We start from the raw sequence: 24,746 nt of genomic DNA on the forward strand, positions 1-24,746 counted from the left end.
GTTTGACTTCCAGGAAAATCTTGCAGGAAAGATTGCTTGAGGTTCTAAATCCATCTGAATGAAGGAAAATATCAGTGAGCTTGAAGGTTAAGCTGTAATGTTACTGTGGTTTTGATATACAAGTCTTACCATCTTTTCTTCACATTCCCATAAGAAAATGTTATCTCTTTTGATTAAAACTCTGACTTTGCCTTTCTGAAGGTTCATATTTATTGGTTCAGACCAGCATCTCCCCAGAGCCCCAACAAGTTCCTTGGTATCTTTGAGACTCTGTATGTTACTGGTGATTTCCTCTTGCTGTAGAAAAGTGTGCAGCTTCCCTCAAAGTTTTCTGAATTGTGTTCAAGAGTGGATAATTGTTCCTTCTGAACTCCCTACTGGTGGCTTTCATCACATTTCCTATCTTTGGGTAGATTTCAAGTCAAATTATTTTCCTCTTCTATCTTTCCCTCTCCTCTATTACTGCTCACTTTGTTCTATTATTGAAACATTTCAGGAGTGTCAGTGCATGCAAATGCTGTCACTGAGCCAGTGTACTTTGGCTAAGAATATGGATGAAAAGACAGCCTGATAATTTATGCAAGATTATTAGACCAAATTAGAAACAGTCTGGGGAACCCTCCAACTCTACATTAGGCAAACGAAGGTAAAAACTGAAAAGATTATAAATTCTCTTTGTAACAATTTGACAAGTCGCTTGAGAACGTTGTTCAGATAATGTAGAAACTCTGGCTACACCACAGAGAGAGCAGCGAAAGCTCCTTTGGCAACTGTTTTCTCGGTACCTTTACTACAATTCTGAGCTGAGTCCATAAATGAATTGCTAAATCCTATCAAAGCAGTGCTGTAACTGTTGCAGTAGTGCCAGGGATCACAATATCTTGGTGAAGTTCCTGTAATTTCCCAAGTTTGCCCAACCCAAAACACACATAATGCTGGAAACCAGGGCAAGGGCATTGCCACACGCTGCAGTGGGATAGCAGATTTCACTTGTATTACTCACTGTGGGTTTTTATTCTGCTTCTGTCTTGCTAAATTCTGGAGGTTCATGCATTCAGTAAAAGTTGTTTTCTTTTTGTGTAATCTGCTGTACATTTAAGAGTGATCACATCCTTTTTCTCCTGAAGCACTTGGAGTTACTTGCACAGGAACTTCCTGTGTGCCAGTCAGGGCTGTACCTTTCTCCAGTGTCCAACTTGAAAACCAGAAAAACTGTCCAAATTTCTTGAGAAGTATTTAATTGTGATTCTTCTGAAAACCATTGCATCTGCCATGCTAACTTGCTCTTCTTTCAAGCTTAAATAACTGGTGTAAGCTTCAGGATTATGTAAGTTTCAAGTAACATGCCTTGTACAGTTCTTGGAAAAGAGAAAAAGATTTGAGATTTATATGGTTTCCCCTTTCTAAACTGATATTTGTGTCACACCAATTTTAACAAATTTCTTAGTTGTTTATCAGCTGTGCCAGCCTAGGTTCATGTTTACACTGGTGATATCAGTATGATAAAGAGATTGCTGAGAAGTTAGTTAATTTATCTTGGAATGAAAATGATTAAAATATGTGTGACATTCTGAAGGATCTTGGAACACCTGAAACCAGAAGAATATATAACTGCCAGTGCACAAAACCACAATGATTTTACTCCTAGATGAAAAGGTCTGTGCATCTGATTTACTTTGGGCTTGCCTCTGTTAGTAAGACTCAGTCTCTGCTGCCTTTAATGGAAGGTGATGCTCTGTTAGCCACCAGAAGTGTTTGTTTCTGGGCTTGGGTCTTTTTTTCCTTTTTTTTCCCCCTGCAGACGGTTTACACTGAGAGTGAAAACTGGCCCATGGTTGAGCTGTTCTAAATACAAACAGCTCCCCTGAACACTTTAGGAAAAGGGCAGTAGTTTTAAGTCACCTAAAAATGAAAAGCAAGGGAAAGCTGTTTGTGACACAATGAGTTTCCCTGCCCCTGAAGCCATCCCTGGGCTCCATGATGTGCTGTCCTGGGCTGGCCTGCAGCATGAGCAAGTCCATAGGATGGCAGCTGTTGTGGTGGGAGAGTCGTGCCTCTGGTTTGGAAAGAAAACACCAGCTTTGGAATGGCCTCAGGGATGTTCAAAGCCACAGCAGCTGCTTCACCAGGCAGTGAATTAGGGATGAGTAGCACAGCATCTATCTGTCCTGGGAGTTTTGTTTATATTTTAACAATTTGTTTGTAAATGTGTAACCTCATGCATGGATACAGTATACATCTCCAGGCGGTCTTAGTGTAACCTGTGGCAAAACAAGCAGCTTCTTAGAGCCAGTGGTGGCCAGCTTTTTTTGCTTTTGATTTGTTTCTTAAACAGTGTCTGTGGAGTTTAGGCATCTGCAGAGGAAGATGCTGGTCCCAAGGGTCTGATTAAACAGGCCAGCTCTCGGTCTGCTGTTGCTGACTTATTCCTGCTGTTCTGGGAACGTCTGAGAAAGGATGTCCAGAATTTGAAGGAGGCAAAATATGCTTACAGGTTCTGGTTTAAGGAAAGAAAACTAAAATAAGGAAACCACAACATTTCTCTGTTTTTTTCCCTTGTTGGGGATTTTTGTCAGTACATGTACCAGGCATTTCTTCTCCTTAAGGCAGATCTGATCTCCTGGGTAATAATAACTATTTATGGAACAACAGGATACCAAACAGTTTATAAACACTAGACTTGTTTACTTTTGCTCTGTGACTGCTCATTTCACATAGGGTTTTCCTCATGTGTCATGGGTGAAGAAACTTGTCTGAGCAGACACATCTGTAAAGAAGTAGTTGATCTTGCTCTGCCATAGTAGCCTGCTGGAAGATCTGTCCTGCTCAGCCAAAAATTCCACCTGTGCTCAGTAAGGAAGGTATTTTAGCAGGGAAGTAGTCATCATGTATTTTCTAAAAGGAAAGAAGGAACTGTTCTGCTTCATTCTTCCAGCTCTGGCACCTGCTGCTAATGGAGGGTGTGGGTTTGGAATGCTGATCTCTGTCTCTTCTCTGGGAAGCAGATTCTTTATTCTTCAGTACTGCATTACTAGGATTTGGAATAGCTGGAGGACTCCTAAAACATGTCCAGACAGGAAATGTAAAAAACCAGGCTAATAGTTTGGGTGTTTTTTTTCCTCTTTATATTAACAGGACTTAATTTCCAGTCTTTTGCCATCTCTTGTGGGTTGTTGGACGGAAAACATGGAGGGGAAACAGCACTTCATTCTGTGTAGTTAGCTGCAAAACACCACACCCTCTCTAAGGATATGGGAATGATGATGGTTCCAGGCCATCCAGGAGAAAGAGGAGAGAAATCCTGTGAAACAAGCCATGTCTGGAATTCTCTGAGATACAGAATAATTCATGTAGAAATGCAGAGCTGTGTGAGATGTGCAGTGCTGACTGATGCACCCTCTGTCTCCATCTAAACAGTGGCTGTGAGATGATGAACTGCTGAGATGTTTTGACAGATGCCAGTCAGAGGGATGCTTTTGACAGGCTTTTTGTAATGATTAACATCACTTGAAGCAGTTGTTTGGGTTTCTGCGTGTTTGTTTTAATTCATCTCCTCTTTATTTCCCTTTCACAGCAGTGCCCAGTTTACCATAATGAGATTCAGGAAGCTGGAATCAGTCTCAATTAGTGAGGTTACTGTAAATATTTTCACTGACAGAACTGTCTTTATTCAGTTATACTTGAATGTCATCTTATGTTGAACAGAAGATCCAGTAATTCAAATAAAGCAATACCAGGAGGGCAGTTTATTCTGAGATAATCCTGTCTTTAGCTATTCTAAAGAAATTGTGCTCCCTGAAGATGCAGGAAGCCCAATGAGAGTCAGAGAGAGGTGCATGAGGGAAGAGGAAAATGTTCCTACAGACAGATCTATCAGTATTCAACAAGTTGCCTGGCCTGTTTAGAAGTGCCCAGGCACTGCTGTCTGCAGTTGGTAAGCTGAGTAATAATTTGAGTTGTCTGTATCTGGAGAACTTGGAGCAGCTTGTCACTTCCTTGGTGGGGAGAGGAACCCAAGGTGTCCCAGACATCTGGCTGAGGAGGAGCCCTCAACAGCTTATTCACAGTGACTGCTGCAACTAAGAAGTAAAAAATTAAGTGGGAAAATCAGTGTTAAACACTTGAGACTTTTCTGGAGTTGTTGGAATGTCTTGCTTCTAGAAGTTATTTTTTAGCATAGCACAGACTTTCAGCTGTTACTGAGGTGTTTCTTTTAATACCCAAGACCTGGCATGTCAGCTAGAGAGTTAGACACACAGGAAGGGAGGTTTCCAAGCTTGCTCCAGTTTGCAAGTGTTGAGAGGGTTAGTCTGCTACATTTTATTTTCTGTTTGGTTTGGAGATTTTTTTGTGGATTACAGTGCACCCTCTTCATGTCAGACCATTAAACAAAATTTTTAAAAACCAACCTGATTTCTCCAACAAATCACAGTTGAAATTCTTGATCAGTAGCTTGAAAATAGCTACAAAACAAAGCATACAATTAGCCAAGTGCAAAATTCTGAATATACCTGGCATGAATCTCTTAATTTCATCTGCCGCTAGAAGATTTTGGAGACTTGTCTTGACTGTGGAAGCCAAGTGTCAACTCTTCAATATTCTGACTTCACTGCCTTTCACTGCAGTGCTAGGGAAGGAGATGCTTGTTCTTTGTCTTGTCTCCAAGGGTTTGTTCTGTGCCATAGTCCTGGGCTGTTTTCTTGCACATGCAAGGCAATCACTTCCCTTCTCCTATTTTTTTCCTCAGAGCTCCTCTTTTGGCTCCATCTGCCTTTTTGTGTGGATGGAGATTGGGTCACACAGATTGTGTCCCTCCTTTATCTCTCTTGGGCTACATCTCTGTTTACTTTTTTGTTTAAATAAGATGGTAACCTTTGTTGTTCACAACAATTTAAGGCTCCTACAGCAATTTGTAAATCCTGTGACAGATCTCTCTTCTCAGTTTTATTTGGGGAGTTTTGGATGGAATGGGAGGACTCAGAGGCAGCAGAGAAGAATAAGAGAGCGTGTGCTGGTGGACCAGAGGGTTCAGGCTCTCTGTGGCATTTCAAGAGAGCACAAGCAGTACTTTGGTGGTTTGTAGAGAGCCACTGCAAAGCTTTGCCTCCCAGGCCCAGGAAATTCTCTCAGTTCCTTCTAGCAGGTATAAACTGGTGGGTTTCTAGTAAGCATTGCTCAGGAATAGACCCTACAGTTAACATCACCTCTGGAGCATGACAGCCACCTTCACTCTGCTGAAATGCAGGGAGCTGACTTGTTTCCCTGCAGACTAATTGCTCATGGCTTATTATAGAGACTATTTGGTGCCCTGTTCTGAAGACTCTTTGTTCCGGACAGCATGTTTTAGAATATGTTTGTATGTGCTGGCAAATTTTTCAAGTTGTGCTGGTTTTTTTTTTAAAGGTCACCTTGGGTTTAGGAGAGTTTAAAGAACTGCAACAGCTAAATAGATACAAGAAATTCAAACAAATCCTGAAGGTGGTTGGATTGTGGAATTCTTTTCAGCTTTTCAGTCTGAACTTCCTTAAATTTGCCAAATGACTCATTTACATCTGTATTCTAAGGCCTTCCTGGCTTTGTTTCCTACAACTGCCTTAGAACTTTCCAGGTTTTCTTAAATTACAGTGTTTCATTAAAATTATCCTTGTAGTATTGCCTTAGTTTCTTCACACTGTGTCATTTCATTCTGATCTAAACCTGTTTCTCAACTATGGAGCTAAAATAACTACCATTGTGCAGTTCCCTTTCTCTCTGAGATTTGTGTTGCCTTAGCCTTATCTGTCCAAATGAATGACAGATGTTTTTGCATGGGCTGGTCCATGGTTTTATGCTGCAAAGCACAATAGCACCTCAGCTTTCGTCCTCGACTCTGCGGTGATGAACACTGTGAATAACATTCCTGGAGGCTACTGGGTTATTCTGCTGGCAAAAGATTATTTTGCCTTTCTGTGCGAAGTATTTCTGCCTGTTTTTACAGTTTTGCACACTGTGGTCTTAGGGTAGCTCTGGGGTTACAAGCCACTGCCTTATCTATCCTTTTCCTTCCATGGTAAAATCTATTTATTCTCTAGACCACCATGTCTCCTGGTATGCTGCGATACTGCAGTGTGATACTACAAGTATGAAAACACTTGTCAGCTCGTTCTGCTGAGCCACTGTTCATGATTTCTGTAATTGTCTGCCTCTGAACCTGTAGGAACTATTTGGCAGCTGGATGATAATGATCTTACTTTAACATTTGATGTGATGCCATGTTTTTTGTATTTGGAATGTACATTGGAAACAGCAGAAATGAGTTTTGGCTGGAACTTCAGTGCAATCTTGCAGGCAGTAAATAACAAAGACTTTAACAGGAAAAGAGAATCCAAACACTTTGTGTTCTGGGTTAGCTTGTATGAATCAGCAAGTCTGTGTTGCTAAATAACAAGATCAGATTGTTAAATGTAACCCAAATAGTATAGCCATGTAGAGACATAACCCATGGGATTCTGCTCCAAAACTGATCTACAAAAAACCAGCAAGCTGCCTCCTTTTCACATAGCTGAACCCTGAGCTGGACTTTCTCTTTTTAGTATTATTACAGTGATGTGCTGCTTTCTCCTCTTGTTTACACTTGTGTCGCTCCTTTTAGTCTCTCGTAAAACTGCTGTTAAGTTCATCCTTCTCATTTGTCATACTTTCAGTGACAAGATCTGCCTCCTTTCACTAACTCCCTCTTTTCCACTCTATTAAATTCAGGCTTATTGGACTTTGTAGGACTCTGTGGACAGTTACTGCCAACCACTTAACTGTTAGCTGAGTTAAACGTAAAACCTTTTTGTCTTTTCAAGGAAACCTGGGAGCATTCTGACAGCTCACACAAGCTGTTTGCAAGCCTATAGTGGATTTAATTGCAAAGATAAACTATTAGATGATACTTTCCTGTAAAGTGTTCAGAATTATTCAGTCCTTGTATGTGGGTACCTGAGACTAGGGAGAAAAAGAAGGTAAGGCAGAAGAGAGCTCATCTGTCTGACTGAAGGAAAAAGAAACTAGATTTGAATTGCATATTCTTTGTCTACCAGATGTTGCCACAAAGTACCCTACGAATTTGACTGTGGTAAGTTTGAGCAGCATGTTACGTAATGCATACACTTAGCATGAAATGGTGGGCATGAACCTGCCTTTTGACAGGAGGAGAAGCTCATCTGTGGCTCCCGTGCCAGAGCTCATAAGCCTCATGGGTAGCTTTATTCTCTCTGACATGGCTCTCCTGCTTTTGGGACCAGGCTCCTATCTCGCTGTGGCTGTGCATGCCAGCTTGTCTCAGCAGCACAGCTCTGTGTTACACAATGTGCATGTGCCACGAGGTCTCTGACTATGAGGTGAGTTGGAGTATCCACTGGGTTTTGTGTTGCATTTCTCAGCTGTGCTCACTGATTAAAAGGGAGGTGGAGTCTAATATATTGTGAGCATCTTGAAGGAAAAGTCAGGGCATTGCAGAAGAGTAAAACCGTGTTTTATTAACGAGTAATAGAAGTGCACAACAGTGACGAAAATAATTGTAAAGCAAACATGGTACTAATAGAATAGAGGCTATAAAAGTTACAGTTTAGCCTCTTGGGAAATTTGTAAATGTTGAATCCTTTGCTGCCTTTGCTATTTCTTAGAATTTTCATTTCTAGATGCTCTGAATTACATTGATGAAGAGGGAAGAGAACCCCTTACTTTTCTTGCATTTCAATTTGCAGACAACTAGCAAAACTTGTTGACCAGAGGGAAGAGAATTTCTTCTTGTCTGTGTTGGTTCAGTGTAGTGTTCTACTCCTTGAACTAAGCAGGAAAGAAAAGACCAATGATGGGAATTCTTGTAAGGTACTAAGGTAATGTGTTATGTCAATGTCTTCTACAGTGCTTGTACCATCTGAGTGTAAGTGATGCAACTCTGAATTTACTGTCTTGGTTTGCCTCTAGTGAGGAGGTAATAAAAAAAAAAAAAGCCCAGTAGTTATGTCTGTGCTTTGGTATCTGGAAAAGTGAAAGGGAAGCTAGAATAATTCAATTACAAGCATAAGAGCTGTGCCTGCTGGGAACTGTGCCATGGAAAAGTATAGATTTCATTTTTTCCTAAAGCACACATCTCCTGCAAGTACTGTAAAATGTGCTTACAGGAGGAAGGAAGCCAGCTGAGGTACCAGAGCAATAGTCAGCGTGCGTGTCTGCAAGCACTAGGAATTATGTAGGAAAATAAGCATTAGCAGGGCTCTGTGGAAGCAGGCAGTGTATTTCATAGCAGACATTCAATAGTCCGTCAGTACTTTGGTGACATTTCCGCAGTGTCTGAGGTGCTTATTAAAAGTATGTCCATTATGGATTATGCTTCAAAAAGGAGGCATTTGTGGGCATTGATCCCCCACTGCAGTGTAATATTAATGTTGGTTTTAAAATTTATTTTAAAAGAGAGAGAAGAATGTGCCCAATGAAGGTATAACTCAATAAATCTTTGCTGTGTGCATGATGCTTTATACTGCTATGGCATAAATGTGCTAAGAAAAAATGCATAGAAAATATTTTCACAAGCTGACTCTGGTTTCTTTTGTGATTGGTTTCAGATCCTTGACTTTAAACCAACATTTCTGAAGTTTAGTCTATACCCATGTTTTATGAACCTAGTCTCTTTTTTTTTTTTTAAGCTATATATGCTACAGAGCTGTGAGACCCGAATGCACTCAATACCTCAGCAATCTAGGCCAAGGTTTTATAGACTTATTTTACTTAAATTGCCTTCAAAAACTGAAGTCTGGGTAGCCTATTTTGAAAATTATGACCTCTATGACTGAAAGCTGCTAAAGCATGGAATTTCACACAGTGATGGAAAGGCATTCCTTATGCTGACCATCCCTTCAAATGGTGTAATGGGGTAATGGTTATGAACAGTTTGATAAAACTTATCTCAAAACAATTTCTGAGTCCCTCTTGGCTTAGAATTATTCAAGAGAAAATAGTCCAAGTAATAGATAGTTTATGAGTAAATTTACTTGGTTCCTACTTTGCAAGCAGGCAAAGGATTAAGTTCAGCTTTCTTCCTCCCTCTCTTGGATAGGGAAAGATAGTGGAGTGAGGGCTAAGGAGTCTAAGGTGCTTCAAAAGGAGGTATCAGAGCCCCCTCTAGGATGGCTGCTAGGAAGCAGGAGGGACAAATCTCTGGAGGAAGGGCACTTCTGTGCCCTGTGGATTACAGAAGTGGGAGTAATTCATGGGTTTGCCAGCTTTTCCTAAATCACTGAATTGTGGTGTTTGTGTTGTCAGGAACCTTGGCCTCATCAGAAGGATTCTCTCTGGGATTGTTATAGTCCTAAGTGAGCTACCCACTCTTTGGATGTTCACAGACTATTTCATGCCTAGGAAGCTCTGGCCTCTAAGCGCTTTTTGGACTCAGGCTTTGATAATACTTGTGGAGAATAAAACCTGCCATCTAGCTGCCAGCATAACCCAAGTGCTGGCTGTGCTTTCTGCTCCCCATGTCTTGCGTAATACCTTTTGTTGGGTCAGCTGGATTGATGCTGAAATGATGTAGAAAAGAAGCCTCAGATCGGATAAACTGAAGTCCCTCTTGCTCCCATAGTGTGTTTGTATTCAAGAAATATTTTGCTTTGTGCTGGCCAAGACAGTTCATGAGTATAAATTATAAAAACAGATCACATGTCTGGACACATAGTTTTCAAATTTCTGACCTCTCTGCCATGAGGCTGTTGGGGAGCCTTGACTAATACAGGGATTGTTGAATTATTAATTTGACTCAATCACAAAAGTGAAGCATCTTTCCTAATTGTGCTTATTAGCTGTATAAGTTTATGTTAGTTTATGGTTCTGTAGTTTGTCAGATGACTGTGCTGAAGAGTAGCTTAGAAAAAAATAAAAGCAAAACATTAGAGAGAAATCATTTTCATTTTTACAATCTGTTTCCTTTACTACACAAGTTAACATTTTAAGCAATGCCATAATGTGCACGCTCACTGGACGTGCTGGGCTTTCTTGTTCTTTTAATCTCTGCTCTGTGACTGTCCTTTTGTCCTTGCCTGCAGCAGCACTGCTGGCTGTACCATAGCCCTGAGTCTCCTGACACAGACAGTGGTGTCACACACTCTGATGCTAACTTATTTGTCAGTCCTACCACTCCTCTTAAGTTGTGAAGGTGTAGAATGGTGTTGGGTGTTTGTATACGTAGGAGAGCTTTGGCTAAACAGCAAATACCTTGATTGATCAAATTATCCTTGCATGTTTTATGCCAGGTAAATACGGCCATTAGCAATGGGATGACATTAAAGCTACAGATTTCCAATTTTGTTGAATGTCAGATTTCAACTGTGATTTCCAGAGGATGAAATCCTCTATTTTTATGCATTAATCCAGTTTTCATGAGCTCTGCGTGGCCAAGCATTAGGTCAATGGAATAGCTATGAGTTATGATCAAATTAAAGCCCTTTTTTTTCATTTTGTAATCTGACCACTTGATTAGGCTGATTGAGGTCAGCAGGAATTACAGCACTTGTATAAAATGGGATTTTAGCACACCCTTGTTCCTGAGATTTGACCTGGATGGGAATTGAGCTCTTGCAAGTTTATCCTTGCTTCATGGGGAGAAGGATCACTGACTATATGGGTAGGGCAGGGACCTCTGGAGGTGATCTAGTCCAAACCCCTGCTCAAAGTGGGGTCACCTGCCACAGGTTGCTCAGGACCATGCTCAGTTGTGTTTGAACAACCTCTCTGCGCAGCCTGTTTCCATGTTTGACCACCCTAGCAGTACTATTATTTCCAAAGGAATTTCTTGTATTTAGTTTTTTTTTTCCCATTGCCCTGTGTGTTGTGCACCCCTGAGAAGAGTCTCTCTGCCTGCTTGACTGCCCCTGTCAGGTGTTTATGCACAGTGATCAGAGCCCCCTGAGCATTCTCTGCTCAAGGCTGAGCAATCCCAGCTCTCTCAGGCTCCCCTCGTGGCAGATGCTCCAATCCTTTAATCATCTTAGCTTGCTGGACTTGTTCCAGTGTGTCTGTGTGCAGAGGGGAGCCCAGCAGTGCCCCAGCCCTGCAGCAGAGCCCCCCCAGTGCAGAGCCAGGGTTGGGGTCCCCCACCCTGGGGGCTGCTGGCTGCCTTTGCCGCGAGGGCGCAGCCCGGGCTCGTGTTCCTCTTGCCCACCAGACCTTCACCTTTGCTTGTCATACAGCCAGTGCCCCATCTCAGTGATACCTTGAATAAAGGCCTCATTCATCTTTTGAGTTATCTTCCTTCCTTCGGTTTCCTTAATTACACCCTTGCTAATCATTTAAAAAGAACCCCATTGATCACGAGGTAGACTACCACGGAAGCTGTCCTAAAACTGCTTGGAGGGTGGATTCTTCGTCATGCTTCTGCCCATAATAGCAAGTATTTTTTGTAAGTAAGAGGCATTTTGTTTTCATTTGTACAGACAGGAAGGAGGTGGAGGATAGAATGTATCTGATTGAAGCTTTAGCTCTCCTCCCTGTTGCAATTTGTAAAGCTGCTCTCCTATTTTTTGGCTTTCAAGCCTCTTATGCTGAGGAGGTAATTTCAGAACAGTAAAATGTCTCTGAGCAGTGTCTCTGGTCTCTCTCACACCACTAAACTAATCAGTGCTAAATCACCCATCCTAGGCTGTATATATTCAGGAATTTTAAAGACGCTTAAGAATGTAAAGATTGAGCTGCTAACCAAAATGAGCAACCTCTCGTTAAAATCAGACTTTCAGCTGCAGGAATGAAAGAAACAAATATATTACCTAAACTTGCCAATAGACTTGACAAACCACAACACAATAAATATGTTCTACCAAAAAAACTCTTTAATAGGAATGCTAAAAATAGAACTCTAAACTTCTAGGTGACCATGGAATGACAGATCAGCACAACTCCTGTAATTCAGTGTGATGCAGTGCGAACCTATTTGAAGTTTTGCTATATCTGTAGTAGCTCGGATCTCACATTTCAGTGTCCTTTTCTTCTTTTATGTGACCTGTTGAATCACTTAGGACAATTCATTGTGCTTTCCTTATACTGCCTTGTATCTGCTTTTCCCCCTCCATTTACAGCTGTTTTGTTCTCCCCATCTTCTTTTTACTTGCTGCACTGCTAAGCTTCAAGGACTACTTTCATATGGGTTCCAAGCAGACTGTAGAGGTGTGACTCTGAAATACACTTTTAAAAATTAAACTCTCTAGTCCAAGTCACCAGGGAGCCTGTCCCATTGTCTGTGGAATCCTGTGTTTGTGACTTGTCTTGTTATGTCTTCCTAGTGATGTTTTCTGAGGTGCTGTGATGTGACTTTACAGGAAGGTGTGGAAGAAGTGTGACTAATTAAGACGGGTAGTCTTTTAGGTTACTGCAGCCAGCAGCCTTTACCACTGTCAAGGTGGCTCTTCTCAAAATGTGTTTTTTCATTGCACTCCTTCACCAGTCCTCCAGAAGCTCTTTCACACAAGTTCTGTAAAGCCTTCTTTAGAAGGAGGCCTGAAGTGCTCAGGCACTGGTGCTGTGCTCTTCCTCTTACCCTTTGCTAAGACGAGGTAGTGGTAGAGATGACCTGTGTGTCTGCAAATCTACTTCAGACCTGATTTCTGATCTACTCCAAAATAAAATCATAGCATGTCTGTCTAGCAAGGATAGGTTTTGTATGGACAAAAATGTGATGCATTTCTTTTGCAGAGGGAATACCATAGGTGTGTACAATTTAGTGAATGTTAGAAAAGTGGTAAATTGCATTAATATTAAACCTTGGCTTTCAATTAAAGGGAAATAGATCATGTTTCAAACTAGTCTCATGTTATACACTTTATTGAGACAGGATCTGAGAGATGTAACATCCTAAACTAATACTAATATAGAAGTAATAAAACTTCTACAGTTACAGTAGATTTAAAAAAAGTAAGAATGTGGATTCTTGCTCTTTAGGGTATTGATTTTGAAGCTGATTGGAGTTGGGAAGAAACTGTCTCTGGGTGGTTTATTCCACTATGGCTAGCACAAAGTTATTTTACATTTGTGGGAAGTATGTTGCTGGTTTTTGTTTTAGGTGGGATTGCTTATCTGATTTGGTGTAGCCTTGATGTTTGAAGTAATACATGTCCTACTGTCATCGAATTGAGTAAAAACATGTGCAGCTGCACACATCTTATTCATAGCCTCTTTCCAAACCTACCAGCTAATCTAATCTCAGTTAATTGTTTGAGTGATTTCAGTGTCTACCAGAGGTAATTTGTCAACACTTCCCACACAAGACTGGGTTTTAAGTCATTACTGCTGGATCAAAGCATATGTATTCCTGTACTTCCTGCAGGTCCATAGGGACAACGTGTGAATGTCTGAGTCAAAGCTGTACAGAAAGTGGGAGAGTGTCTCTATGGTCACCTACTTTTGTGCTGTCAGATTGAGACTCTGAGGTTGCTCAGTTGGCCAGGGTTGTAGTAGCACTTCTCTTCTTCCTGTGCCTGACTTGTTCACATGCTAGTTCTTTGACAGCTGCAGGACATTGCTACAGAGGAAGTTTTCTTGTGTCCGAGCTCCATTCCCACGCTAGCCGAAGCTAGAGAGGAGGAATGTGGCTCTTTGTCATTTGTGTCTGGACAGACCTCATCTCCTAATGAAATAGGTCTTTTTGAAAGCTGATGTTCGACTCCTTGTGCGCAGCTGCTGAAGAACATTGGCCCTCTCAAAAGAGCAGGAGAGGATCTCTTGAAGCAGTTGGTAGCTGCCATAGTTGCTGTTTCTTATTCAGTGCAGTCTGTGGATGCAGTGACTTCATGTTTTCACCAGCTGGAAGCCCAGACCATTTCCTGAGTGTGCCATGGTTTCTGTGCATGTGCCTGGTTTCCAGAGAGCAGCTGGGGTTTACTCTGTGTGTGTGGCCCTTCAGTCCTAAACAGATCATAGAACCATACAAGGGTTTGAGTTGGAAGGAACCTTAAAGATCACCGAGTTCCACTCACCCCTGCCACGGGCAGGGACACCTTCCACTAGACCAGGCTGATCCAAGCCCCATCCAGCCTGGCTTTGAACATTCCAGCCCTTTATCATCTTCGTGGCCCTTCTCTAGACTTGCTCCAGCAAGTCCATATCCTTCCTTGAAATTTGTAATGGTCTTGTCAGAAACTACAGTGTGCAGAGAGAGCTTTTCAGTCATATACCATAAATCTGAAACTTCCCAGCCATCTTAGCAGCCAGAAGCATCCTAGGAAAGCTGCCCTCTGTGATCACAGGAGGTGCTGGACTCCTCATGAGATGGGAGAGGCAATACAGTCTGTGGTGCTTCCCAGTTTAAATGTTGCTGAGTGGTCTGCCAGGCCAAAGAGGAGAAGGTGCTCACCTGGTGGAGAGGAGCAAGTGCTTGAGGTAGACATCAGGGGAGCCAGCTGGAAGCTTTAGGAGATACAGTATGAGCACACATAACATAATAAATTTATGAAAAGACTTCTGTTGTGCAGAGGTAGAGCGTACTTCCCAGATGACAGCTGCATGAAACAACATTTCTTCAGGCTTGGTAATGTCAGATCCCAAATGCAGAATAAGGGAAGACCTTGAGGGCAAAAAGGGATTGAGAGGTAGGGGACAATGTGATTGCTGAGGCAGCTGGAAGAAGGTATGATCTGTCGTGGGGGGTCTTCAGGTTGAGCTGCACTGAATTTACCTTTGGCTTTTACTATAGGGAAAAAAGGTAGAAGGGAAAAATCATTGGTATAGTATTTCTGCATAATGTGTTTCTACTTACATGCATCAGAACAAAAAAGATTCAGTTCTTTGTGCATCAGGTCATATACCTGGGCAATTCCTTGCCAAAGCATGTGACAGCTGCAAATTGTCTGTACAAATTCCAGAGGAGTCTGAACAAACATTTGGAGGAGGGATCCATTGCTGGGAGAGAAAGGGGGGTTGCTGATTAGACAAACCACATCAAGCTCAGGAAATCCACTCAGCTGAAAATGTTTGAAAGCTGTGTGAATGTTAGGGAGGAAATATTTTATCTCTTTGCCCTGTTCTTGCTTTACCTTGGACATCTATTTATTGCCATTTTTGGGAAAGTGATTTTGAACTCTGATCTGCCCCAGCACAGTCTCACTCGCATCATTAGGTGGGATTTTCCTTACTGCTGGGCAATCAAGCTGATGAATTCTTAAAAAAATAATCCCAAGCTAAAAATCATGCAACACCTTTTTTTTTCTCCCTCAGAGACAACTAGTTCTGATACAGTAACTGTAATTACCAGGAGAGCACAGCTCTGGCCCCTGTGCCTGTCCTGGGGTTGGTGTTGGTGGCTGGTGCTGGCACAGCTCAGTGCCTCGAGGTCACTTCTCTCAGTCCAACTCTTCATGTGCATTTCAAGAAGCATCCACAATAGCTTTCAGTGGGTGATAACTGTGAGTAGAGCAGGCAGTTTGTTCAGATTTGTGCTTTGCACACATTCAGCATGCTCTTGATATCAAAAGAAGCAAGTAGCCATGGAACAAAAGCTCCCTCAAAGTGTTACAGATTTTCCAAAGCTGTGCTGGCCTCAGGCAGGTTTGGAAGCAATTTGTTGGTACTCCTGCACATCAGCCTGTTCTTATTTCTGCTAGAGCTGCTCTTGTATTTTTATTCCTAATACCCATTTTAAGGGAGATACTAATCCCTCTAACTAGGAGCACCATTTTTCAAAGTTCAGCTGATAAAAATTGATGGGAGTGGACCTGTTCTGCTGCCTCTAAAGCTTGGTATCAGCAGAGGGGCTGTCAATTTGATTCACTCCATGACTGGCCAAGATATTAAAATGAAAACCATTGCTGCAGAGCATGTATCAGGTTGTCATGGTGGGAAAACATGCACTGGGAATACTCAGAAATAATTGCTGCAAGACAAGTATGGTAACATGAGTAGCCTGATTTGTTGGGAAGACTGGTTACTACACCGTTGCTGTTGAATTCAGAAGTGCTGATGGTCTCTGAAAATCTTCAGTCACTTGTAGGCTGTGGTTTATCTGGTGACATTTACACAGCATTGATGTGAACCTGCAGGTTTTATAGTGGTGTTGCTTGTGAACATCACAGCCAAGTGCACTTAGTCTGCAGCTCAGGGAAAGCAAAATGTCTAGTAGAGAGGCAAAATTTAGGAGGGCTGAGCATGAGCATTACAGAGGCAGAGAGAGTAATGTGGGATGATCCTGTGCTGTTTTCTCACTCCGCAGCTGGCTGTTTGAACACTTGCCCAAAGAGCACCCATAAATACTTGTGGGAAGTTCTTCTGGCCAACAGCATTGCTATTTTGCTGGCTAATGCAAATCTGCTATTTCTCTTGTCATTGAGATCAGCAGATACTTGGCTAATATAGTCCTTCAACTTTCCTGTTTAGACAAGGAAATTTAAGAATATCCTGAGTTAGATGGAGTTGTGGTCTTTAACTTCTTTTAAACTACTCTAAGTTATATGGGGAAATTATTTTTAGAAAAATAAGTATTTGGGAAAAATTTTGAAGGACAGTCACTACATTTTATAGAATTTTCTTATAGCTTGAAAAGAAGTTATTGATTGCCATTATTTATTTATTTATTTAGTAGGTTGAAGCATAGCTTTATTGTTATTTGTTCTATTGTACATCTCTAAGTTCAAAGAAGTGACTAAGCATTTGTTGATTTATTGGAGCGTAGAGGTACTTAAGACAAAAAGATATTAGAAATAGCTGGTGATTAAGATTACTCATCATTTATATTATAGTCTTCATTTTCTTTGCCAGTGCATTTTAAAGCTTTCACTTTGCAAGGCTGAGAGCTTTCATGCCTTTTTTCAGTTTTTCTTAACAAGGTGATTGTTTTGTTAAAAGTAAGATTAAATGAGAACAAAATGACTGCAATTTGTCATTGTAATGGAGAGATTTCTTGCTTGTCACACCAAGCATGTCTGCTTCCAAAATGTCTGTGGTGAAAAGTTTAATACTTTTAAGAAGTGGAAAGAAAACACAGAACACCTTCTCTATGACAGATGTAAATCGAGAGTAGTTGTTTGTGGAGTGCCATCTAAGTGGTTAGACAAACATAAGTGGTCAAACAAAAGAATGAGGAAAAAAACCCAAAACTGGATGATGTTAAGAAAATACAATGAATAAACTGAATTCCAGGCCGAAGCAGAGACTGGCTGCTGGAGGCTCTAGAGGACAAGTTCAGTGAGGAGCTGCTGAGTGAGCTGGGGGTATTTAGCCTAGAGAAAAGAAGCCTCAGAGGAAATCTCATCACTCTCTATGGGATGAGAGACTGAAAGGATATTCTAGTGTTGTGGGTGTCCTTCTCTTCTCCAGAATAAGAGGAAATGGCCTCAAATTGTGCCAAGGGAGTTTAGATTGGATATTAGGGAAATTTCTCCTCCAAAATCAAGCAGTGGTACAGGCTGCCTAGGGAGATAGTGGAGTCACCATCCCTGGAGGGAGCTAAAGGACATTTAGATGTGGCATTTGGGGACATGGTTTAGTGGTGGCCTTGGGAGAGCTGGATTAATGGTTGAACTCTATCTTAGAGGTATTTTCCAACCTATACGATTCTATGATTCTTTTGTGTCTCCCTGATGGATTAATGGAGATGCTGAGTTGCTCTCTGTACTTTGTTCCACCCACACTCTAAGGGTATGGAAAGCTCCCGGGTGTGGCAGATTTCTGTGTCAGCTGGCAGTGCTGCACACTGGAGCTGCTTCATGTTGGTTTGCCTGAGGGGGTCACTGGAAGAGTATCAATTGTAGGAGTGAATTTATTGATGCTTTCTACAAAGGCTGAATGCAGTTGACGCAATTAAACGTTGCCACTGGGACAAAAGTAGTGGATCAGCAATGTTCACTGCTCTTTGTAATATTCAGGAGCAAATACAAATGTCGATGATGAATACGCCTGCAGCGTTTCTTTGGTTTGGAATTGGAATCACGCAGACTGCACTTTGTCCATGTGCTAGAGCTCCCTTTGATAACAGCCAAAGATGTGTAATTTTAACTTCAGCCGTTGTGTCTTGTTTTCTTTCCCACAGCTGTAGGAGAAGTGCTTTCTCTGTCAAGGATACTGAAAGAGAAGGCACATTTGTGTGAGGTTTTTATCCCTTCATCTTCACCATAACCATTTCCTTTAGTAGCTAATAATATTTAGTATTTGTTTCAGTGACTTACATAAATTTCAAATGTATAACCCAGCAGTATCCTTTTTTTTTGCAGTTTTTTTCTTGTGGGAACTTGTTGAAATGAACTATCTCATTGAAAAACTCCATTCCTGGAATGAGGACTGTTGTACTGTTCTTCAAGTGGAGCAATAAGAACTGGGAGGGTGTCTCTGCTTTGATTAGTGAGTCTGGATATCAGTTCTTCCAGGAGATTAATAGCATTTTAGAAGGTAGGCTTTTAAGAGCATACCTTGTGCTTCAGGTATCCATCAAACCTCTTGGCAGAGTCCTTTGAAGTTACTGCTGTGAATACTGTTGTTGCTGCATGGTCTCTTGCCAGATGTGTGATGAATTTGGACACGAGGACACAGCAGAGCAGAGGATGCTGGTTGGACGAGGCCAGTGAGTGTGCTGGCTGGAAGGACAGGCCTTATTTTTCACACCTGTTTTTCAGGTGTGGACAGGAGAAGTCCACATGGTAGCTCTTTACTTCGTCAGAGTAGTCGAGTCTCACCTCCACTCTCTTTTCCCTGCCCAATCTCTGACTCAAGCCAGACACTCTGTGTGGGATGATGAGGAAAGGATGTAGCTGTCTGTGCTGGCACTGTTTGCAGCTTTCTCCACAGCACCCACTTACTCTGTGAGTCAGTAAATCCTTTTGGTTTTGTCAGGTGGCCTCTTGCATGGAAACTCTTCATGTCCAGTCTCTGTGCCTTATCTCTGGAAACAGTACATAGAAAGAGATTTTACAGGCTCAGAGTCTTGCCCTTGGTTTGTTAAAATACTTGTTTATTTTTAGAGCCATGGGACCAAAGGGGAGAGGCGTATATTAAATAGTGCTGATATTATCTGGAAGATTTTAGTGCATGTTGCTTTACAGATCACCACTCTTAGGCTAAGGGCTGGAATTAATAAGGTGACAGAGGAGCCAGAAAATTACATTAAACTGGACATTAGGTGCATGTCAACCCTATCAAGCATTATCTCCAGTTACAGAAGTACCTTCTTGCACCTAGGGGGATAGGTCCCTCTGAAAACACTCTTTCCACTTGGGCTTTTGGCCTTTTTTTTTGTGTTCAGGCTTTCAGTGAAATCCTTGGAGGTTTTTGCATCTGGTTAAAGGAAGAAAAAAGCCTCTGTCTGAATCTTAAATAATAACAACTGTCTGCCCCCACTTTGTCCTGCACGACAATGTGAAGTCTATTGTGCAGCAGAGAAGCAGAAATGCATCTGGAATTTTTCCCATTGAGATTGCTATGGATCTCGTTAATAGCAGCTTTGTGATCTATCTGTAATTGTTTTTCAGCAAGTGAAATTATTCTGGTAGTAATGTTTGGGGTTTCTTTGTGTACATTCTACAAGTGCACATCTGGTGGCTGTACCTAGGAGATAGCACTTAAAGCCACATTATCCTGTTTCACCTAATACAAGGAAAAAACCTTGTTCTCTGGTTGGATGACTGATGCTGCTTTGAGTTCTTGGCAAGCTTGAAAATCACATAATTGCTCCTTGAACAACTTCCTACAAGAAGGAGCATGACAAGCTAAATTGTTTAGGCCTTAGGAATTTGTGCAATAGAGAACATTTCCACTCTCACTGTTTTTTAAGTTAGGATGTCCAACTGCTGAATGGTGCTGGCCATGGTGTGGATTCCAGCCATAAAGCATTGTCCAGTTTCAAGGTGTTTGGGGAAAGCTGTGCTTGCCCAGCATCTCCTATGCTTGCCCAACACCTCCTGTGCTTTCAGTCCCTTCTTGTTTCCACTGCAAATTTTGTTCTTATTTCTAGTTCATATCTTCCTGTATGTATCCTTATTTTCTCAAATAAGCTGCAGACCCGATTTGATATAGTCATTGCTATGCCAGTTTTTCACATGAAATGCACATTGTGATAACTTAAAAAAAAATCTTTTGAAAATAACTGACAAAAATTGTAAGAAACATCTGTATAATTGTCTTTGAGCATCAATTTGTGGTGTGCAAAGAAGATTCACGTCTTGTCTTTGTTTCTTTGCATTTAATTGTCTGCCTGTCTTGTGTGCTGTAGGCAGCTGTCAGAGCAATAGTTTCTGCAGAATTTTTTTCCCTCACATTTACTGTTTTCCTCTCATTTCCTGTTGGTGTGTGAAAGCAAGCTTGTCCCTTGCTTGCATTTTCATTGAGAAAACCTTCTCTGGATCACCTTAAAGTCACTGTAGGGAGTTGCACTGATGAGAATTGTAACCTGCAAATAGTCAGTAATAATGAGTCAGGACAGAAAATTCATGCAGTTGAAAAATAATATTTTCTTTTTATTCCTCCTCAGGTTTCTGAGCATTTATTAGTTATTGAGGTCTCATTTCCAACTATAAGTCTATAAATTTTTTTTTTTTTAATTTGCTGTGGGATTTTTTTTAACATGAAGGTTGAGATTCTTCCAGGAGTGTGATATGAGGAACTGTGACCTGTAGAACATTTCAGAATATTGCCCTACATGTAAGAAAATCAGAAGAGCTGACAAGACTTCTGTTAATGCCATGTGCATTTCACAACAGACTAATGTTTTCCATATCATGTTAATAGGAATTTTTTGTCTAGCTTCTAAAATGGCATTGGTCATTCCAGAAGTGCATGAGCCTTGAAAAAATTAAAGACTCTTTTCACTCAGATCAACCCATCTGTTTCAGTTACAATTATTGAAACATTGACATTTCTTCTACCAGCATCCTCACTCCTATAAGACTTATGTAGGGAACTTTTGCCCCATGTGGATTTTTGACCTGGATAAGAGCAGTGGGCCAGAGATGAAGGAACATCAGGCATTCAGAAATGGAATTGATTGTGAAGTCCAGTCTTCTGTCTGTGCAGACACCAAATCATACAACCCCTTTCATAAAATGAGCAAGCTTCACATCAAGTAATTTGTTTTGTCTTCATTAGCTTCCATAACAAAGCTGTTCTGGATTTTTTTAAAACATTGATGGCCTTATTTTTGTCTTTAGCTGGTTGTATCATTTTATGCTTAGTTGTTCATTAGCTTCAACAGCTCTTTCCCTTCTGTGCCACATCCTCTGTGTGTCCATCAGGAGAGCAGTCACATCAGTTCTGTGCTTGGCTGTGCTGAGCAATATGTGCATTTTTGGCTTAGCTGATGGTGGAAGGCTCTTTTTGAGCAGTGTCCTGCTCCCTACATATATACCAATTTCTTTACAGCATTGAGTGTTCCAGGCTCCTTCTGCAGCGACATAATAACTTGTGAAGTAATGAATGAAGGCCACTCAAAATTTTACTATTCCCTCCAATGATTTGAAAACTGAAGACTGGTCTGAGACAGTAGGATAACCTCAAGATAGGCATATACATTAAATAATGTGGTAGGAAAAAATGAGATTAGAAGCTTTTGAAACAGAGAAGTGCAATTTGTTGAGCTCCACCATAAGACTGCTGGCAGCTCAGAAAGTCAGACATGGCCAGTGGTGGCAAGAATGAGCAGTGAGTGGCAATGACAGGGATTAACTTCTCTCTGCAGGAAGGATAAAGAGAACATTACGTTGGCTTTATAAAAGTAACATGCAGTCACTGCGTTTAACAGACTGGTTAATTAGTGTGATGAAAGACAACAGGTCCGTGCTGGGAACTGTGCCTGTCCTCTGCAGTCTTTTGGAATGTGTTAGATCTTCACCAGAAATAGAAGAGATCCCCTGGACACCCTGCCTTTTGGGAGTGCAGTGTTGAACAGCAGCAGACCCTACATGAGTGCTCTCCAGTTGGGGCTCATTAGAAAGCACAATCCTGTTCCAGCAGGGTATTACCAGGAACATAATTGTGCTAAAGTCTGGCCAACTGGCAGAGCTGCTGGCTGGCATCTTATATGGGAGCTAACTCTTTCTTCTTGAGAGAAGTATTGGACCTTTCACCTTCCCTCTTCATCTCGTTTTTTGTTTGCACAGAAGGCTTTGGAAACCCAGGCAGTAATTGCAGTCTGCTTTCGCTCACCTTCATCATGTTTCCAAATATCACATAATCTCATCTATTTGGCTCAGTGCTCCCTCAGAGTTCTTGAACCCCCCACCTGGCTTTTTGTAGGAAGAATGAGCTGTAATTCAATCTTGCATCATTGACAATAATACGTGAAAAACAAGCTATGACATTGAAATGATGTTAGAAGACTGGTTTTTAAACTAACAGAACCTTGTGTTGCTGAGAAGTTGGCTTTTCACCCTTGCATAATTGTGTTTTGGTATTAGAGAGGTTTGTGAACAATGACAAATTTTGCATGTTGTCTTATAAGCTGCTGTATGAGGCAGGTCAGAACAAAGTTTCTGCCTGGTCTGAATTTTATAGTTTTTTGGTTTGTTTTTTTTTTTTCTTTTTTTTTTTTTTCCACAAGAGGAAGCCAACCTTTAAACCAAGCTTCTTGTTATTTTTGTGCATGCATATGTGTTTTTTGTCTGAAATGTTCGGAGAATCAGGAGGAAAGTGTGAGGATTTCATCAGAGCAGGCAAACTGATTTCTTTTTGTCTTTAATATTTAGTTTATCTGAAAACTTTTCCAGTCCCCATGACTAATTGCATTATGTGGGTAAGCTGCTCAGGACACTTTGTTGGACTTTATGCATGTCAGAACACAGTCAGTGAGCAGAAGGGACTGAGCCAATGGTAAATCATTCTTTGATTTTGTGCCTTGGTGGTGCCATAAGCCCAAGACATTAATGACTGCAGAAAGGTTAAACTTTACGTGTCTTCCTGTTTATCACAAAGGTGCGGGGTACAAACAGAAAGCACTCTTGGCAGGCAGCAGGCTGGAAAATCCATGTGCTGCTTATCTGCAGTGATTGTACTGAGACTTGATTACCATATATGAAGAGAAATACTTAAGAAGTGCAAGGAGTCTGAAGGGCAGCTCTTGATTCCCAGCTACAGCAGACTGTGGCTTGGCTAGTTGGTCACCTCCTAGCAATGTTAGCCCAGTATGAAAGTGGCTTTAGATGAAATAGACCTGTGCAGAACTTCAAAAGATCATCTATTTGCATTTCCCTCTAAAAAGTAGGCACAGCTATGGCTAACTGGTGTTTCACAGATAAAAACTTTTTTAAAAATCAGAAAATGGTGTAGTTGATGTGAGTTCTGTAATCCATGTTCAGACAGTAGATTTCAATGTATAATGATTCCAAGCGTAAGAAACATTTTTTTAAAATTATTAAGTTTTCTTTGCTGCATTTTAGGACCGGTGTTACTACTTTTCTTTACCAGGGATATTTTATCTTTCTCTTTTGCAGCAGCCTTGTAATATTTATCATGTACTCTTCCAGTTTTTTCTATGCTAAACAAAGTTGGGTTTTTTCCTAGCTTTCCTCAGTCATCATGTTTTCTAGACCTTAGATGTTTTTCAGAGTCTCTTATGGCCTTTTTTCAGTTTGTTTCTGTTTTTCACATGAGGCCCAGAATTGGACATGGTCCTTGAGTTGATGCTTTCTGATCTTGAATAAAATAGAGTGTTTAACAGGTTTTACAGCTGTAATAGTTAGATTTTTCATTCATGATAGGATGTTTATCTTTCCTGCAAGAGTGTAATAATGTTCTTTGTATGAACCACAGCACAGAGGATGGGAGCCTTTTAAGATACATCTTGGAGCAGCTGGTCCAGCTCTAAATAGAGCAATGAGAAAATGAGAAAAGGGCTGTACTGATGAATTTAAACAACGTACTAGGTGATGGAGAGCAGAGGGCAAGAAGGCTGAAGATGTTCCAGAGTGCCTCAAAGGTACAGAGCAATCATTCACAGGGAAGTAGGCAGGGATAACTGCTGCCTGGTCTGCGGGGTTTGGGTTCAGTTGATTTTACCTGCCCTGTCCTTTGCTTATGGAATAAAGCCTGTTCAAAGTCATCTTTTTGGAGTGGTGGTGACATTCACTGCAGAGCACTGTTCTGCTGTGTAATTCAGTGGTGTCAGTGTGGGGAGTGGCCAAGTAGCTGAGACCTTTGCAGCCTGAAAGAGACAGCTGCAGGTACACTCAAGGGTCCATAGGCACAGAGAGCAGGGGAGAAGATGAGTGGGGATCTGTGGCTCACACTCTCTTGTGAAGAGTTAGGTGGTCTCAAATGGCACTGGTAGACCAGCTCTGACCAGCCATTCCTCAGTGCTAAGTTCTTTCTACCATATTCTTTTATTTTAGACTTCTGCAGTTTGTTAAGATCAATTTAATTTTTGACCTGATCTCTGCTGTTAAAGATATTCTTCTTGCAGCCATCTTTTTTTTTGGGGGGGAGCTTGTTTGCTGGTATAGGAAAAGCAGTTTGTTGGTTGTAGGATGGGGTTAATCCTTATTAATACAGTTTCTTAAATTTTTCAGCTCCTTGAGGAATCTTTGAGCTGCTCGGATTTTTGACAGAGGATTAATGCCAATAAGAAATGTAAAATCAGGATGTCACAAACCTCCTCATTCCTATGCTGTCACACCATTCTGCTCCCCAGAGAAGGGAGGCAAGGGAGACAGCATACCTCTAGGTCTCAGTAAGGAAAAAGGGAAAGGTTAGTTTAGATTCTCTCTCTCCATAAATGCCTGTGTCAGGTCTAATGATTCAGCACTCAAGGGCTTCAGTTTGTATTTAATTAA

At 41.3% G+C, this 24,746-nt stretch overlaps 1 protein-coding gene and 1 long non-coding RNA gene across 13 annotated transcripts in view; both read left to right on the forward strand.

The window, feature by feature from the left end:
• ST3GAL3 (ST3 beta-galactoside alpha-2,3-sialyltransferase 3) overlaps positions 1–24,746 on the forward strand; it is a 188,563-nt gene that overhangs the window by 89,200 nt on the left and 74,617 nt on the right. The window lies entirely within an intron of this gene.
• Positions 12,336–24,637, forward strand: LOC135305212 (uncharacterized). Its single transcript, XR_010366470.1, has 3 exons — positions 12,336–12,409; positions 23,728–23,893; positions 24,483–24,637. It is a non-coding gene; the product is annotated as an uncharacterized LOC135305212 (long non-coding RNA).

The sequence above is a fragment of the Passer domesticus genome, chromosome 7, assembly GCF_036417665.1.
Source record: "Passer domesticus isolate bPasDom1 chromosome 7, bPasDom1.hap1, whole genome shotgun sequence".
In the NCBI taxonomy this organism is placed as follows: Eukaryota; Metazoa; Chordata; class Aves; order Passeriformes; family Passeridae; genus Passer; species Passer domesticus.